Here is a 15,677-nt window from a genome sequence, read left to right on the forward strand (position 1 = left end):
TGGCAGAGCGCCCCCCCGCTGCGTGCTGCCGTTCTTGGGGCGATGAAATGGCTAGAGCTGCCCCTGGTTTCAGGGCACATGTTGACTGCCCACTGCAGCAGGTTGAGGCTCTGTGCAGGACTCACACAGGATGCAAGAGAGCCCTTTGCACCCCACTCGAAGAGCTGCATCAAGTGCTGATGCAGAGACACTAGCAGAAGATGCAGAGAAACCCATGCCCAGGACGTTCCAGGGTCACTAGAACTAGTGGGTCTGTTCGATGCCAGCCTGCACCACTCCTTGCCTGGCGTGACCTATTTTCCTCCCCGTGGGAAGTCCACAAGCAGAGCGTGCCTGTCTCATCTCAGTCCCAGCGGAAACTGGCTGGGCAGGGAGCAAGGCCTGAGATAATTGCTGGTGCCGAGTCCCTCCAGCTGACTGTACACCAAGAAATGGAACCACTGCTGAAAGTGGATTTGGGCCCCGGCTCCCACAGAATAGTGTTGAGACTGACTCAAATGCTAGTACAGGCCAGCCAAGCCGCTCTTGCACAGAGCCTGTCTGAGGCTCAATGGACAAATCCCGCTGATCCCACTGGGCAGCCCCTGTGGCTGCGGGGCCATGTACGCATCCTTGTGCCATGTGGAGAGGTGGCTCCAGTGCTGGGATGGTCTGGGGGCTGCCTCAGCTTCTAGCCTCCCTGCAGGCACCTTGCTCCACGGGTTCTGCGCCTCAAACAGCCCTGCCCGGCCCCTTTCCCTGCTTCTCAGGCTGACCCCTGGCACTGTCTGTTTGCAAAGCACCAGCTTTTGCCCCTCCTGCTCTCTCCCTGTCTCATCACTCAGTCGCCCCAGCCAGTGTGGGCCAGACGAACCCTCCAGCACTCTTGGGGCAGCAGGTTTGTATACGTTTTGGTGATGCCCCTGCCCCCCACCCATACACCTGCCTTGTAAGCCGATATATATTTTTTAAAATAATGTAAAAATGTGAGGGCTCTGGGGTGGGGCTGGTGATGAGGGGTTTGGGGTGTGAGAGGGGTTCAGGCAGAGGTTGGGGTGCAGGGGTGAGGGCTCTGGGGTGGGGCTGGGGATGAGGGTTTTGGGGTGTGAGAGTGGTACTGGCAGAGGTTGGGGTGCAGGGGTGAGGGCTCTGGGGTGGGGCTGGGGATGAGGGGTTTGGGGTGTGAGAGGGGTTCAGGCAGAGGTTGGGGTGTAGGGGTGAGGGCTCTGGGGTGGGGCTGGGGATGAGGGGTTTGGGGTGTGGGAGGGGGCTCAGGGCTAGGACAGAGGGTTGGGGTGTGAGGTGAGGGCTGTGGGGCAGGGGTGCAGGCTCTGGGGTGGGGTGGGACTGGGGTGAAGGGTTTGGGGTGAGTCAGGCTGCCCCGGGGATGGAGCCAGAGAGGAGGACTCCCCCCAGCCCTCTCCCCGCCGGCAGCAGCGAGCTCCGGGGGAGGGGCCTCCCTCTCCGCCCAGGCAGCACTCACCACACACCACTGTCACTGCATGTGCTCCTAGGGCCCCTCTCAGGTCCAGGAAGCCCCCTCGCCTCCCCTGCGGTGGGTGCTGGGGGGAGGCTGCCATCACATGTGTGCCTCCTCCCCTACTGCTGTTCCTCACTGTAGTCTCACAGTGGGTGGGGGATGGGGCTGCCACTTGCCCAGCATGGGGCAGGAGTGGTGATTACTGTTAGGGGAGCCCCTGTGCTGGTGGTGGGTCCCGCTGGAAAAGGGAAGGGTCTGAGGTGGAAGGGGTCAGCCTACCCTGGCATTAGTGGATGGGGGGCATTAGGACCCTGCGGCGGCAGTTGATGCCCAGAGCCAGAGGTGCAGAGCTGCAGGGGAGAGGCAGGGACACTCCAGGACCCGGAGGAGGCACATGGGGGAGAAAGTGGGGGCCGGGGGACACTCGAGGGAGGCGCACAGGGATGGCAGGCAGGGCCGGGGGGAGAGACCCGGCCCCAAACATTGGTGGTGCCGGGCCCCTGAGCCCTGAATATTGCTGGAGCCCGGGCACCACTGGCCCATATAACTCATCGCCCCTGCTTGGTGCAGCTAAAAGCTTTTTCCCAAACCCTCATTGGCAAGGAGCTGGCAGGTGGCTGCCTGGGGGAAAGCGAGCAGAGCCAGGCGTGAACACAGCCAGTGTGCAGCCTAGTGGCCAGTTAGGGAAGTGGTGGCTGAGGTAGGGGGACCCGGACCCTCCCTACCCCATCGGGTCCCAGCCCAGGACACTGGCAGTGGTGAGTGTGCTCGTCACTGAGTCAGCAGGGATCCAACTAAAACACTCTGACTTAATGTTCGGTTCTATAACCGGTCCACTGTCTAGTTCCCCTGGGCCACTTTCTACCATTGTATGGATGTCTCTGAGGTCTCTAGGTTCTTTGGCTTGTGCTGCTCCCAGCGGCTCCATCCTTTCTGAGGTGTCTGCAGGGACCTGGCTATCCACTTGGATCTCAGCACCTCTGGCTTCCACGGTTTGGGGCTTCAGCAGTGCCCGGGCTGGAATCGGCAATGTGTGGCCTCCCTCCTTGACAGTCAGCCCCAACTGAGCTAATCTGCTCCCCTTTATACCAGTACTCCAGTTGGAGCATGCCCAGTGGAGGTGAGGGGGCACGGCTTCTGCTGCCAGGAGTTCAGGTTTAATCCCTACATTTCCAGTGTCGGGTGAGTGCACCCCATCACAGGTCCCTTCTGCCCTTGGAATCTGAAGCTAAGGTGATTCAGGTCAGAGTGACGGTTGCCATCTTGGCCAACAGCAGGAACTGAACTAAGTCCATCCAGAGCTAACAACAGGAGCTGCTACAGCTTGAACTAAGGACACCGGCAGGTAACAGGCTCACATCCTCTGTGGGCTGGGCCCAACAGGGAACCTATAACTCAGCCTCACTCGTGGGCTAAGAAGCATGGGAAGGAATGTGGTGAGCATTCCAGCGGCATAGGGTTGGAACTGGATAGATGGCCAAGAACCAAAGCCCCAGGGCTCACTGTGAAAATGACATACTGATTTGTTGGTCACTGGGAGCAGAACTCAGGTTTGTAGCAGAAGGCTGAAAACCTGCACTCATGTACATTATCACACCTGCAATCACATACATTATCCCACACCCTGGACAATGGTGTATTCATTATCTCATTGGTTTCTAACAGTTTGAAATATTGGCATTATTCAGAGCCAGAAAGTGTTTGTACATTAAAAATCTTTTATTATTCATTAGCATTATTTATGATTAATTAATGAGAATTACAGTCAGATCCAGCAGCCCCCCTTGGGGTCGGGGCCCTGCCCTGCCCTGCTGCAGGCTGTACAAATTTGTAACAAAACAGTCCCTTCCCAAAGGGTTGTGGTTTACAGGCAGGATTTTCAACTGCACCCAGCACTTGCCTAATGCTGCTCCCATTGAAATCAATGCGGCTGCTCCCATGTGGAAAGTGCAGTGCATGCAGGTGCAGGATCAGGGCCTATGTAGACAAGGGACATGCAAAGGAGGCATTCAAATACAACATTACCAATCATGTTTAAAATGTAGGGAATGAAATACGTTGAGACATTGTTAACTGGCAGTTAACACCGCGACATAGGGTGGCCACTGATGCAGCCCTAGAATACCAGCCAGCCAGGAACTTCTGATGTGTATGGCTCGCCCTCACCTGCGTGACCCTATCTCCACCGGCATGATGTCACACGCACAGTGTGTGTGAGGTCATACCAGCAGGGGCGAGCAGCATGCTCTGATACCAGACAAAGCCATGTCCAGTACCGGACATGGACTAATATTTGGGGGGGGAGGGATAGCTCAGTGGTTTGAGCATTGGCCTGCTAAACCCAGGGTTGTGAGTTCAATCCTTGAGGGGGCCACTTAGGGATCTGGGGCAAAATCAGTACTTGGTCCTGCTAGTGAAGGCAGGGGGCTGGACTCAATGACCTTTCAAGGTCCCTTCCAGTTCTAGAAGATTGGTATATCTCCTATTATTATTAATTCTGTCTGTCCTAAAACTGGACAAATAGCCTACCTATCCCTGCCTGCCATTCAGGGAGAGACATCCCCTGACCAGATCCTAACCTTCCAAGGATGGATGTCCCTTGCCAGGTCACACAACCCATCCTCACACCGACCTTAGTGCTCCACTCACACATAGTCCATTAGACAGAATAATGTGCAATGACTATCCCCAAACAGCCTACAGGCCTATCACATGGTGCTGACAACATCTCACCAAGTGTTCTCCACCCATCGTGCAGCTTCCCCAGAACAGTGCTTCAAATATCTTCCTCTTAGTCACACGAAGGCTGGAACAAGTCTGGCCTTTCATGCTACTGACACAATCCACAGCATCAAAGACACGCTGACAGCTCAGCAGCCCCTGACTATAATCTCCCTCTCTCATCTAAATCCAATCTGTGGTAGGGATCTCCATAGCACCCATCAGCACAGTACATAAGCACAGCCGAATCACACATCTTTTCCTACTGAGCAAAATAATTGTGTGTGCCTCTAATTAGACAAATCTCGTTAGCTACAAAGCTAGGTATGAAGCTAGACTAAGCAAAACTCCTACAGAAGATTATAAAACTGCACGTTAGATTAAAATGGGAATTGCTCATTCATGTCTCTCTCCTCACATTTGACATTGCAGGACAAATGCCAGACACTCGCATTCACCTGTCCATGGTCCCAGTGAGGGAAGGACTTAGAGTGGGCAAGGCCAGCAAATCAAGTACTGAAATGCCCAAACAGCACCCTGAATGTAAGGCTGTAAATAGACACCCATTACATTAGGAATTCTCTGAGGTTGTTGTGGTTATAATGTGACAGATACCTGACAGCCTGGGAATTCAATTAGGTTGTAATAAAAAAATAAATAGGTGTTTGCAAATTTGGAACTTCATAGTAAGTGTTCTACATGCAAACTGTGACCTCATTTGAATGCCCCCATATGCCTGACTGCCAGCCGTGCCCTGGCAGCCAGGCACCGCCCCAACAGCAATGTCCTAGCAGCCAGGCACCATCCCACCAACGCACCATGCCTCAGCCACACATCAGTGGACACAACATGTTGCCCCCAGCACATGGTGACCACTCTGATGGTCTAAAGAACTGGAGCTGTTGGGGTTCCTATGCTGTCAGAGCTATGGGATTTTGGCTCTTGTTTATACTGTCCATACCATCAGCTCTCACACTGGAGGGAAAAAGCATGACGTTTTCAGGCCAACAACCATCCAGTGTCACTCGCCACATCACCCACGTGCTGGCAGAGGGAACCCATCCTCCCTGAGCACACAGCCCAGAACAGGGGAGCGGCAGAGCAGCATAGAGACCAATGAGGCTAGGCAGGGTGGGCACATCAGAGATGAGTGCTGGCATGGTCAGGTCAGGGCAGACACATGCCAGTGATCCTGTGTCCCTGCAAAGTCCCAGAAGAGCCACTGAAGTAGGGGTGCAAGTTAGAGCAGCCCTGGCCAGGGTAACTGCCTCCCACTGTCTCTGTGTGGTGCCTGCACCCACGTGCAATGAGCCTGGCTCAGAATAGCAGCTGTTGAAAGGGACAGGGGGCAGAAAGCAGAGTGTCGCCCACCTCTCAAAGCTGCACTTTGCTCCATGTGCCATAGGCTGAGTCTCTGCACCTGGCCCATGGGGCCTGATCCCACACTCTGTTTGCTGTCCTTCCTTTTTGCTGCCCCCTGTTCAACACAGCTTTGGGCAGCAGTGAGGGGCAGGGCCTCCAGGGCAGGCCGGGGAGGAAGAGGCCGGTCCTCCACAGGGATCTACCTCTCCTGGCACTAGCGGCACTGCAGAGCCTGCCCTCTCGGATTATTAAGAGACAGGACACCCCTCTCCACTCTGTGCTCCAAGCTAAAGCACGCAGGCCTTCTCAGCCCTATAGCACAGACTGGGGGGCTGCAGCTGGGTGTGAGGAATGAGCCAGCCAAGTAGAGGGGCTGGGACAGAGGGCGGGGGAGGGAGGCAGAGGGAAGGCTGGAAGGACAGGGGACTGGGGGCTCTTTAAGATTCACCATTGGAATCCACCCCATTTGGGCCCGCACAGAAGCTAAGCGTCTGGCTTTGTGCAGCAAGCAGAGCAATTCCATGATCCAGCTGACTCGGAGCTTAGCAAGGGGGGAACTTGGGATTAGGAGGAGAAGAGGAGGCTCTGGAGCTGGTCCGAAGCGTTAAGCCACTTGTACTAGCTGAGATTAGGCAGAGAAGGAATTGGATTTAGATGTAAAATCTGCTGCCACCTCCTCCCCTTGGTTCTCTTGGCACCTGGGCTTGGCCAGAGAGGTTTAAAGGCAGAAAGGAGGGCCAGCCCCATCCCATGGGCAACAGGGTGGGGGAGGGGCCTGGACAGAAAAGGAGAAGGGACACCTGTCTTTCTCATCTGCCCCCTCGCTCTTCTGTCCCCCATGCTCCTTTCTCCTCATTCCCCTGCCCCCTCCGAGCCATGCTGGCCCAGAAGGGGCACTGCAGTCGCTCTCTGGCTTGGGCTCCTCACACACAGGAAGAGTCAGTGGGTCTTGCTTTCAGTATCGGGCTTTCCCTGCTCGCTCTGGTCCCGATCCTCACTCTGGCAGTGCCCAATCTGGCCAGCAGTGTGGGGTGCCAGACAGGGTGCCGTGCTCCGCAGAGACCTGGCATGCATGGCCCCAGAGCCAGCACAAGACAGAAGCAGACTAAGCAATTGCTTCGGGCCCCGAGCAGTTCCAGGGGGTCCTCAATTCGCTTTTTAGTATGTGTTGTGTGTGGGAAAGGGGGAAAAATATTGCTGCTTAGGGCCCCCAATGGGCTAGCACTGCCTCTCCATGTCCCAGCCTGGGCCTGTGAGCTTCCTCCTGTGCATTTACAGCCTACCCCGTATGTGGAGTTTGCTTCCTAAGCCCTCCCCCAAGAGCAGCACAACGGGACCCGGGGGTGCATGGCTCGGAAGACCCTTCTCAGTCCCTGCTGGTGGAAAGCTGGATGATGCTTTGGTTTGCAAAAGCCCCAGCATCAAAGGTGGGACAGCCCCCAAGGGGCCAGATTCCACTGCCACCCCAGCTACTGGTGTCTGGGATGTGAGTGGGGCATGGTCCCCTCAGAATGGGCATGGGCTGTCACCCTGGTGATGATGTGATGGAGTAGGGACTGTCTGTGTGGGGGATGGGAGAGCCGGGGAGGACTTTAGGTGATGGACAATACCTGAGCCTGTAACCTGAGCTAGGCAGGGGGGAGGGGAGGTCAACACCTTTGCCCAGGAAGCTAGACAAAGGCAGAGAGCCGGCTGGAGAGGGTTGGGTCAGTTTCGGTTTGGGGCTGGGGGGTGCAGTGCAGGGAATCCCAAGCCAGGAACTAAGCTCCCTGCACCCCCAGAAGGACCAGTTTGAGGGGTCCTGGCCGTATTTCCAAGCTCTGCTGTATCCTGCATTCCTGTTGTCCAATAAACCTTCTGTTTTACTGGCTGGCTGAGAGTCACTGTGAGTCCCAGGAAGAGGGGTGCAGAGCCGGACTCCCCCACACTCTGTGACAGATGCCTGGCATGATGCTGTGGGAGGAGCGGGGCCTGCTGCTGAGGAATCGCTGCTCTGACCCTCTGTAGGTGGGTTGATCTGATGCAGACAATCTTTGCTCCAGGCACTGGGAAGCCCCCCGCACATGCCCAGGCTGGGCTTGGCTCTGACCATGGCTGTCAGCCCTGGCTGGTGCCTGGTTCACCAGCCCTGTAATTTACACATGGAGCTATTACCCTGCTGTCTCCATAAATAGTAGGGGCCTTGCATGCGCGTAGGCCTGGACAGTTTAAGGGAGTGTCTGTAACTTGCTTGAGTCATTACCTCTCCATTCATCATCCAGAAGCCATTTGCCCAGGAGCAGCACACAGGCTGGGCCAGCACTGGCTGCCTGAGACAGCAGGGGACACAGCCTTCGATCCCCATACACAGCTTCCTACCTGGGGCCCCAGTCGGCCCCAGTGGGACTTCCCATGGCTTCAACGGCAGCCAACTCCGAAGCCGGGAAGGACACACCACTGACTTCCCTTCTCTATTGGTATTGAGATGGTCTGGAAAGGGTGCTGAGAGCTCAGGGGTCCCGACAGTTCTGCATGAGATGTGGGAGGCCCCTCTGCTGCTGGAGGCGAAGGTGTGGGCCCAGACCAGGGCCAGCCTCCTTGCTGTCGTGCTGCCTGGTTGGCAGAGGGCTCGCAGAGCCAGGTGCATGAGCAGCAGGGAATCCGAAGGCGAGCGGAGTGTAGTGAAGCCAACAATTCCCAGGGGCTGGGAAGCAGCAGGGCCAACCCCAGGAGCTGTCAGGAAGAGGGACGGAGAGGACAGCCCCTCTCCCTAGTGCTCCCAGCCCAGCCACCGGCAGGGATCATGCCTCTCCCCAGAAGGCAGATTTCTGGGGGAAGGCTCAGCACAGTGCTGAGGGCAGGGAAGGAAGGAGAATCCTGGTGTGTGACTGGAGCTGCAGAGCCTCAGGGAGACACAATGCAGAAATGCCTGGGATCTCACTGTGTCTCAGATGACAGTGCTTCCTGCAGCCCCAGCACGTCTCTGTGAAAAGCCCTTTACTAGAGCTGGAGGAGAGAGAATCCAAAGGGCAGGAGTCTCAGGTGCTGGGGGTGGAGGAGGGACAGTGAAAGGAGGGGGTAAGGATAGCGATGGGATGGCAGTGCTCCCCCATCCCCCAAGGGATGGGATCAGCACTCGGTGCCCTGCCCATTGGTGTGTGCACTGAAGGTTGAATCTCCAATCAGAAATGGCCCAACACGACCTGGAGCTGGGGCTCCCCCCTGCTGAAAGACCAGGACACAGACCAATTCCCGTGACTTACCACTGCAGCCCCTGGCCCTGGGAGCTGATGTCTGACTTGGCAGCTCTGCGGCTTGGTGAGACTGCCCTAGGGTGACCAGATGTCCCGATTTTATAGAGACAGTCCCCAGTTTTGGGTCTTTTTCTTATATAGGTTCCTATTTCCCCCCCCCCCCGTCCCAATTTTTCACACTTGCTGTCTGGTCACTCTAGACTGCCCCCTTCCTCCCAGCACTCTGGGCTGCACTGTGTCCCAGAGGGATTCATCCCATGTGCCATGGTGCCACTCTGAGGGGCACTCTGCCTCTGCCAGGGCACTGCTGGGAGAGCTACCTGCACTGCCCCAGAATGCAGATGCTGACGTAGGCGAGCAGCATGGCAGGTGTGTACAGTGCAGTGTGCAGCTGCATGGGTGCAAACCGAGCTGTGCTGACTGTGCAAGGTTAAGCTGCCCCTGGCTCTTGCCAGACAGAGGTTCAGGGTTGCAGTGTAGACAGGCCCTTAGTGGCACGGATGCTGAGCAAAGTGCCAGTCGAACTGTGCATCATTGGTTCATGCAATTCCCAGGGCTACGTGTGCAGAGCAGGGAATGACACATGAGGGCTCGTTCTAGTCACTGGGAGTGCAGGTCCCCTGCACCGTGATAACTGTGCAGGCAGATGAGGTGTATACTTCTGTGTCACGCAGCCCATGTACATTGAATCTGGGCCCTAAGAGTGGCTCCACTAGAGCCCAGGGTTGTCGAGAGCTTTGCCATGACATTTCGGGCAGTGTTGGAGCCTGGAACAGCAGCTGAATGCTTGGGATCAGAAGGAGACCTACCAACGTGCTTTATTAATTGTGCTGTGAACTTTCCCTTTAATGATTCCCCCTCCAACTCCCCCTAGTTAAAGCTAATGGCCTGTAACATGTTCAGTAGATGGATTAGCCATAAGTGCCCACCCAGCTGTGCAGGTCAGACAGACGGGGTGAATGGGGCTTGCTAGTTAAGCTAGACACTGCAAATAATGGTGTCCCTGGCAGGGACGGCTTTAGGCCTATTCCACCAATTCCCCCGAATCGAGCCCCGCGCCTAAGAGGGCCCCGCGCCCAGTGAGAATCCCTTCCCTGGCTACAGGCGCCTTTTTAATTTTTACTCACCTGGAGGCGCTCCGGGTCTTTGGTGGCACTTCGGTGGCGGGTCCTTCGCTCGGTCTGGGTCTTCAGCGGCGGGTCCTTCAGTGCCGCCAAAGACCTGGAGCGAGTGAAGGACCCGTCGCCGAAGTGCTGCCGAAGACTTAGAGCACTGTCCAGTGAGTACAAGCCCGACATGTTTTATACATGTGGGTTTTTTTTGTTTTTTTTTTTAGTCATCCCTGCCGGGTCCCTCAAAACTGTTCGAATTGGGCCCCGCACTGCCTAAAGCTGGCCCTGGCTACAGGGAATACATCACATCTCTCTATGTGAGACAGATGCATGTATATCTATCATTCTCTATAGAGATAGAAAGATAATCATGTACCTTTATTTGCTATTTTTCTCACTGTCTCTGATACTATGGGATAGTATTAAAATGGAAAAAAGTCAATGATGGTTATGAAGGGGATTAGAGAGACACAATGTCAGATAGTAAACAGTCAGTATGAAAGTTTTAGAGTTCGCTTAAATAGCTGAAAGCTAAGAAATAAAAATGATGACACAAGATGACAAAGCGTCAGGTTTAATTTTTAAAGCAAATTTTACTTAACATTTTCTACTGACGCCCAGGCAAATTTCCGTCTATGCAGAGCCCTTTCCTTCTATGGTGACAATGAATACACCATGTCAAGTAACACACAGACTGAAACAATGTTAATGTCATATTTTGCCCTTTGGCCTTGCTTCTCCATGGACCCGCTCCCGGGACCAGAGCCCTGCAACCCCACGGTCTCGCTCCCCAGGTTGGAGGGCAGCAAGTCCAGCGGCCCCGCTACACCGGCCAGAGCCCTGCAACCCCACAGCTCCACTCTCCCGGCCGGAGCCCCGCAATCCCGCGGTCCCGCTATACCGGCTGGAACCCCGCAACCCCGCAGCCCCGCAAGTCCGTAGCCCCGCTCTCCCAGCCGGAGCCCCGCAACCCCGCGGTCACGCTTCCCCGGCTGGAGCCCCGCAACCCCACAGCCCCGCTCTCTCGGCCGGAGCCCCGCAAGTCCGTAGCCCTGCTCTCCTGGCCAGAGCTCCGCAATCCTGCAGGCCTGCTCTCCTGGCCGGAGCCCTGCAACCCCGCGGGCCCGCTCTCCCGGCTGGAGCCCCGCAACCCTGCAGCCCTGCTCTCCTGGCTGGAGCCCCGCAACCACGCTTCCCCGGCCGGAGCCCCGCAACCCCGCAGCCCCGCTCTCTCGGTCGGAGCCTCGCAAGTCCGTAGCCCTGCTCTCCCGGCCAGAGCTCCACAACTCCGCGGCCCCGCTCTCCCGGCTGGAGCCCCGCATCCCCGCGGTCCCGCTCCCCCGGCCGAAGCCCCGCATCCCCGCGGTCCTGCTCCCCCGGCGGGAGCCCTGCAATCCCGCAGCCCCGCTCTCTCAGCCGGAGCCCCGCAATCCCGTGGTCGCACTCCCCCGGCCGAGCGTGGCAAGTCTCATGGCCCTGCTACCGCGGCCAGAGCCCCGCAACCCCGCAGCCCCGCTCTCCCGGCCGGAACCCCGCAACCCCGGAGCCCCACTCTCCTGGCGGGAGCCACGCAACCCCGTGGTCACGCTCTCTCGGCCGAGTGCGGCTACTCCCGCGGCCCCGCTACCTCGGCTAGAGCTCCGCAGCCTCGGAGCCCCCCTCTCCCAGCCACAGCTCCGCAAACCCGCGGTCGCGCTCCCCTGGCCGGAGCCCCGCAACCCCGCTCTCTCAGCCGGAGCCCCGCAAATCCATAGCCCTGCTCTCCTGGCCAGAGCTCCGCAATCCCGCAGGCCCGTTCTCCTGGCCGGAGCCCCGCAACCCTGCGGTCCCACTCTCCTGGCTGGTGCCCCGCAACCCTGCAGCCCCGCTCTCCTGGCCGAAGCCCCGCAACCGCGTGGCCCCGCTACCCCGGCCAGAGCCCCGCATCGCCGCGGTCACGCTCCCCCGGCCGAGCGCAGCAACTCTTGCGGTCACACTCCCCTGGCCGGAGCCCCGCAGCTCCGCTCTCCCGGCCAGAACCCCGCAACCCCAGAGCCCCGCTCTCCTGGCGGGAGCCGCACAACCCTGCGGTTGCGCTCTCTCGGCCACGCGCGGCTACTCCCGCAGCCCCGCTCCCTCGGCTAGAGCTCCGCAGCCCCGGGGCCCCCCCTCTCCCAGCCGGAGCACCGGAAACCCGCGGTTGCGCTCCCCCGGCCGAGCGCGGCAACTCCCGCGGTCCCGCTACCTTGGCCAGAGACCCGCAATCCCGCGGTCCCGCTCCCACGGCTGGAGCCCCGGAACCTCGCGACCCCGCTCTCCTGGCTGGAGCCCCGCAACCCCACAGCCTCGCTCTCCCGGTGGGAGCCCCGCAACCCCGCGGTCCCGCTACCCCAGCCAGAGCCCCGCAACCCCGCAGCCCCCCCTCTCCCGGCCAGAGCTCCGCAACCCCGCTCTCCTGGCCAAGCGCGGCAAGCCCCGCCACCCCACTACCCCGGCCAGAACCCCGCAACCCCGCGGCCTTGCTACCCCAGCGGGAGCCCCGAAACCCCACGTCCCTGCTCCTTCGGCCGGAGCCCTGCAACCCCGCAGCCTCGCTCTCCCGGTGGGAGCCCCGCAATCCCGCGGTCCCGCTACCCCAGCCAGAGCCCCGCAACCCCGCAGCCCCCCTCTCCAGGCCAGAGCTCCGCAACCCCGCTCTCCCGGCCAAGCGTGGCAAGCCCCACCACCCCACTACCCCGGCCAGAACCCCGCAACCCCACGTTCCCGCTCCTTCGGCCAGAGCCCTGCAACCCTGCGGCCCCAGTCCCCCAGCACGAGAGTGATAAATGCAGCTGCCCCCCTCCCGCGGCCGGAGCCCCTCAACCCCGGGCCCCGCTACCACCGCCGAAGCGCGGAAATCCAAAGTGCCGCCAGAGAGTACATGCCCAGGAATTGGGCCCCGCACTGGCTAAAGCCGGCCCTGGTCCCTGGCACCATCTGCATGCTGGAGCCCCATGGGCCAGTGGGACTGGCACACGGGCCTTGTCCCTTCCCATACACCATGGCACTACACATTCTGCTAGGGGTACAGAGGCTTCCCTCCCCCTCCCTGGAGCCCCTTCGTGCAACTGATAGAAGGGGGGGGGTCCCTTGGGTCCAGGGCTTGGGGCCTTGTGCTGCCAGGTGCTAACTGGGCCGCGCAGGGCACTGACACACAGCACCCCACAAAGCTGTGCTGGGGAGCTGACGTAGGGTGACCAGATGTCCCAATTTTATAGGGACAGTCCTGATTTTGGGGTCTTTTTCTTATATAGGCTCCTATTATCCCCCCATCCCCCTCCTGATTTTTCACATTTGTTGTCTGGTCATCCTAGGCTGATGGGCAGCCCCAGGCAGCAGCCCACACCCATCTGAGGCAATGGGACACACTCTCCTTATCTCCCATGGACTGGCACCACCAGAGCTGGCACAAATTTCCCAGCAGAACATTTTTCTGTCACAGAAGGCCATTTCTCTGAACTCAAAGCTTCCCGTACAGCTGGCAGCTCGATAGCGTCATTTTGAAAACAAACTGGAACAAACCGTTTCAGCTTCTGGTTTTGAACTTTATTTATTTGACACCCTTTTATGCATTGCAAGAGAACATCCCATTTTGAAAAGCCTGTACCAGAGGAAAACGTTTGGATTTGATCAGGACAGAGCTTTTCACTCCACAGGATTTATTTTCCAAAAGTTTTGTTGCCCAGGAAATTTTGGCATTTTGGGGGTTTGTGATTTGGATTGAAAACAAATTGTGAAATAGTGGGATTTCTTACAGGACAGAATTTCTGCATCAGTGGCAGACCTGAATCCCTGACTGGCTCAGAGCTGCCCAGTGCTATTGGGAGGGGCTGGAGCAGGACAGACCAACCCAGAGGGGCAGGGGACGGGCTGGAGCGGGGCAAAACTACCTGGAAAGGAAGGATTGCTGATGCCCACCCAGTTCCTGATTCCCTCTCTCCTGCCTCATGGCCCTTCAGCAGCTCCTCAGCACCTCCCTCCCATCCTGGGGCCATGCTCTCAACAGTCCTGCCCAGCTTCTCTGCCTTGGCTCACAGGGCCTATGTCTATACTACAGGCTGGCCCTTGCCAGCTGACTGGGGCTCACCAGGGCACTGGCTAAGGGGCTGTATAATTGCTGTGTAAACGTTCAGGCTCAAGCTGCTCTGGGACCCTCCCACCTTGCATGGTCCTCCTAGAGCCCAGGCTCCAGCCCGAGCCTGAACATATACACAGCAACAAGACAGCCTCCTAGCCCGGGTCAGCTGGCAGGGGCCAACTGTTTGTGTCTAATTGCAGCATAGAAAGACCCTGTGTAGCCATGCTACAGCCTCTTCCTGGTGGGTTTATCCTTACACTGGCCAGTGCTGAATGCCATTGCCCAGAGCCAAGAGCTCTGGCCTGAGCGTGGCAGCCACACGGCCCTGGCCGGAGCGCAGCAGCCCCGCAGCCGCGCTCCCCCGGCCAGAGCGCGGCAAGTCCCGCGGCCCCAATCTCCCGCCCCGGAGCGCAGAAAGCCCCGCGGCCCCGCTATCCCAGCCAGCAATCTGAAGTGCTGGCGAAGACTGGGAGCGCTGCCAGGTGACTACAAGCCCGGCCTCTCAGGAATCGGGCCCTGCACCTGCTAAAGCCGGCCCTGGCTGTGGGGCCCACCCTGCCTAGCCTCTGTCTTTCCCAGGCTGGGAGCCCATGCTCCTGTCCCATGGCCTGCAGGAGGTCCTGTGGTTGAGCAGCTCCCCAGCATCTCTGCAGGGCAGGCTCTGGGTAGCTGTCCCAGATGAAGTACAATCATGGCCCTTGGGTTGGGTTTGATGGTGGCTCCAGCTGCAGCTGAGCCCAGGGCAGCAGGACACAGAGTGTATGATGGGACGGGCCGCGCTCACCACGTACAGCCCCAGGGCCGGCGCAACCATTTAGGCAACCGCGCTAGGATTTGGGGGGGCGGCATTTTCTTCAGCAGCAACCGTGGCGGCCGGATCTTCAGCCGCCCCAGTTGCCGCCAGCATTTAGGCAGAGGGAGCTGGGGCAGGGGAGGGCCGCCTGTGGCAAGTAAGGAGGGGGTGACACGCAGGGGAACTCCTCGCCTCAGCTCACCCCTGCCCCACCTCCTCCCCGAGCACGCTGTGGCTGCTTCACTTCTCCCGCCTCCCAGGCTTGCGGCCCTAAGCTGATTGGCGCCGCAAGCCTGGGAGGCAAGAGAAGTGAAGCGGTGACAGTGTGCTCAGGGTGGAGGCGGAGCAGGGGTAAGCCGGGGCGGGGGTGCCTCAGGGCGGAGGGTGGGGAGATGCCACGGGGGGTGCCTCAGGCTAGGGGCTCAGGGACGGGGGAGGGCGCAAGGTGTAAGTTTTGCCTAGGGCGCGAAACCTCCTTGCAGGCCGACTCACTCAGCACCAGCCCTGAGCAGACAGGCAGGGGCAGCTCCAGGCATCAGCAGCCAAGCGCGTGCCTGGGGCGGCAAGCCACAGGGGGCGCTCTGCCTCACGGAGAGGGCGGCAGGCAGGTTGCCTTCGGTGGCATTCCTGGGGAGGGTCTGCTGGTCCTGCAGCGACAGACCTCCCACAGGCGTGCCACCGAATCTGGGGGATGGAGGACCTCCAGCCGGCAAGCCACCGAACGCAGCCTGCCTGCCATGCTTGGGGCGGCAAAACACCTAGAGCCGCCCCTACTGCCTATGCCATCTGCTCACTGGGAGTTTTGTCATTGACTTCAGAGGAAGCAGAGATGCAACATCACTGAGTCCGAGAATTCTGGACAGGGAGGTGAAGGGCCAAACTGAGATGCCTAAACTTAGGT

This window comes from Mauremys reevesii, linkage group 8 (genome assembly GCF_016161935.1).
Source record: "Mauremys reevesii isolate NIE-2019 linkage group 8, ASM1616193v1, whole genome shotgun sequence".
NCBI classification, from domain to species: Eukaryota; Metazoa; Chordata; order Testudines; family Geoemydidae; genus Mauremys; species Mauremys reevesii.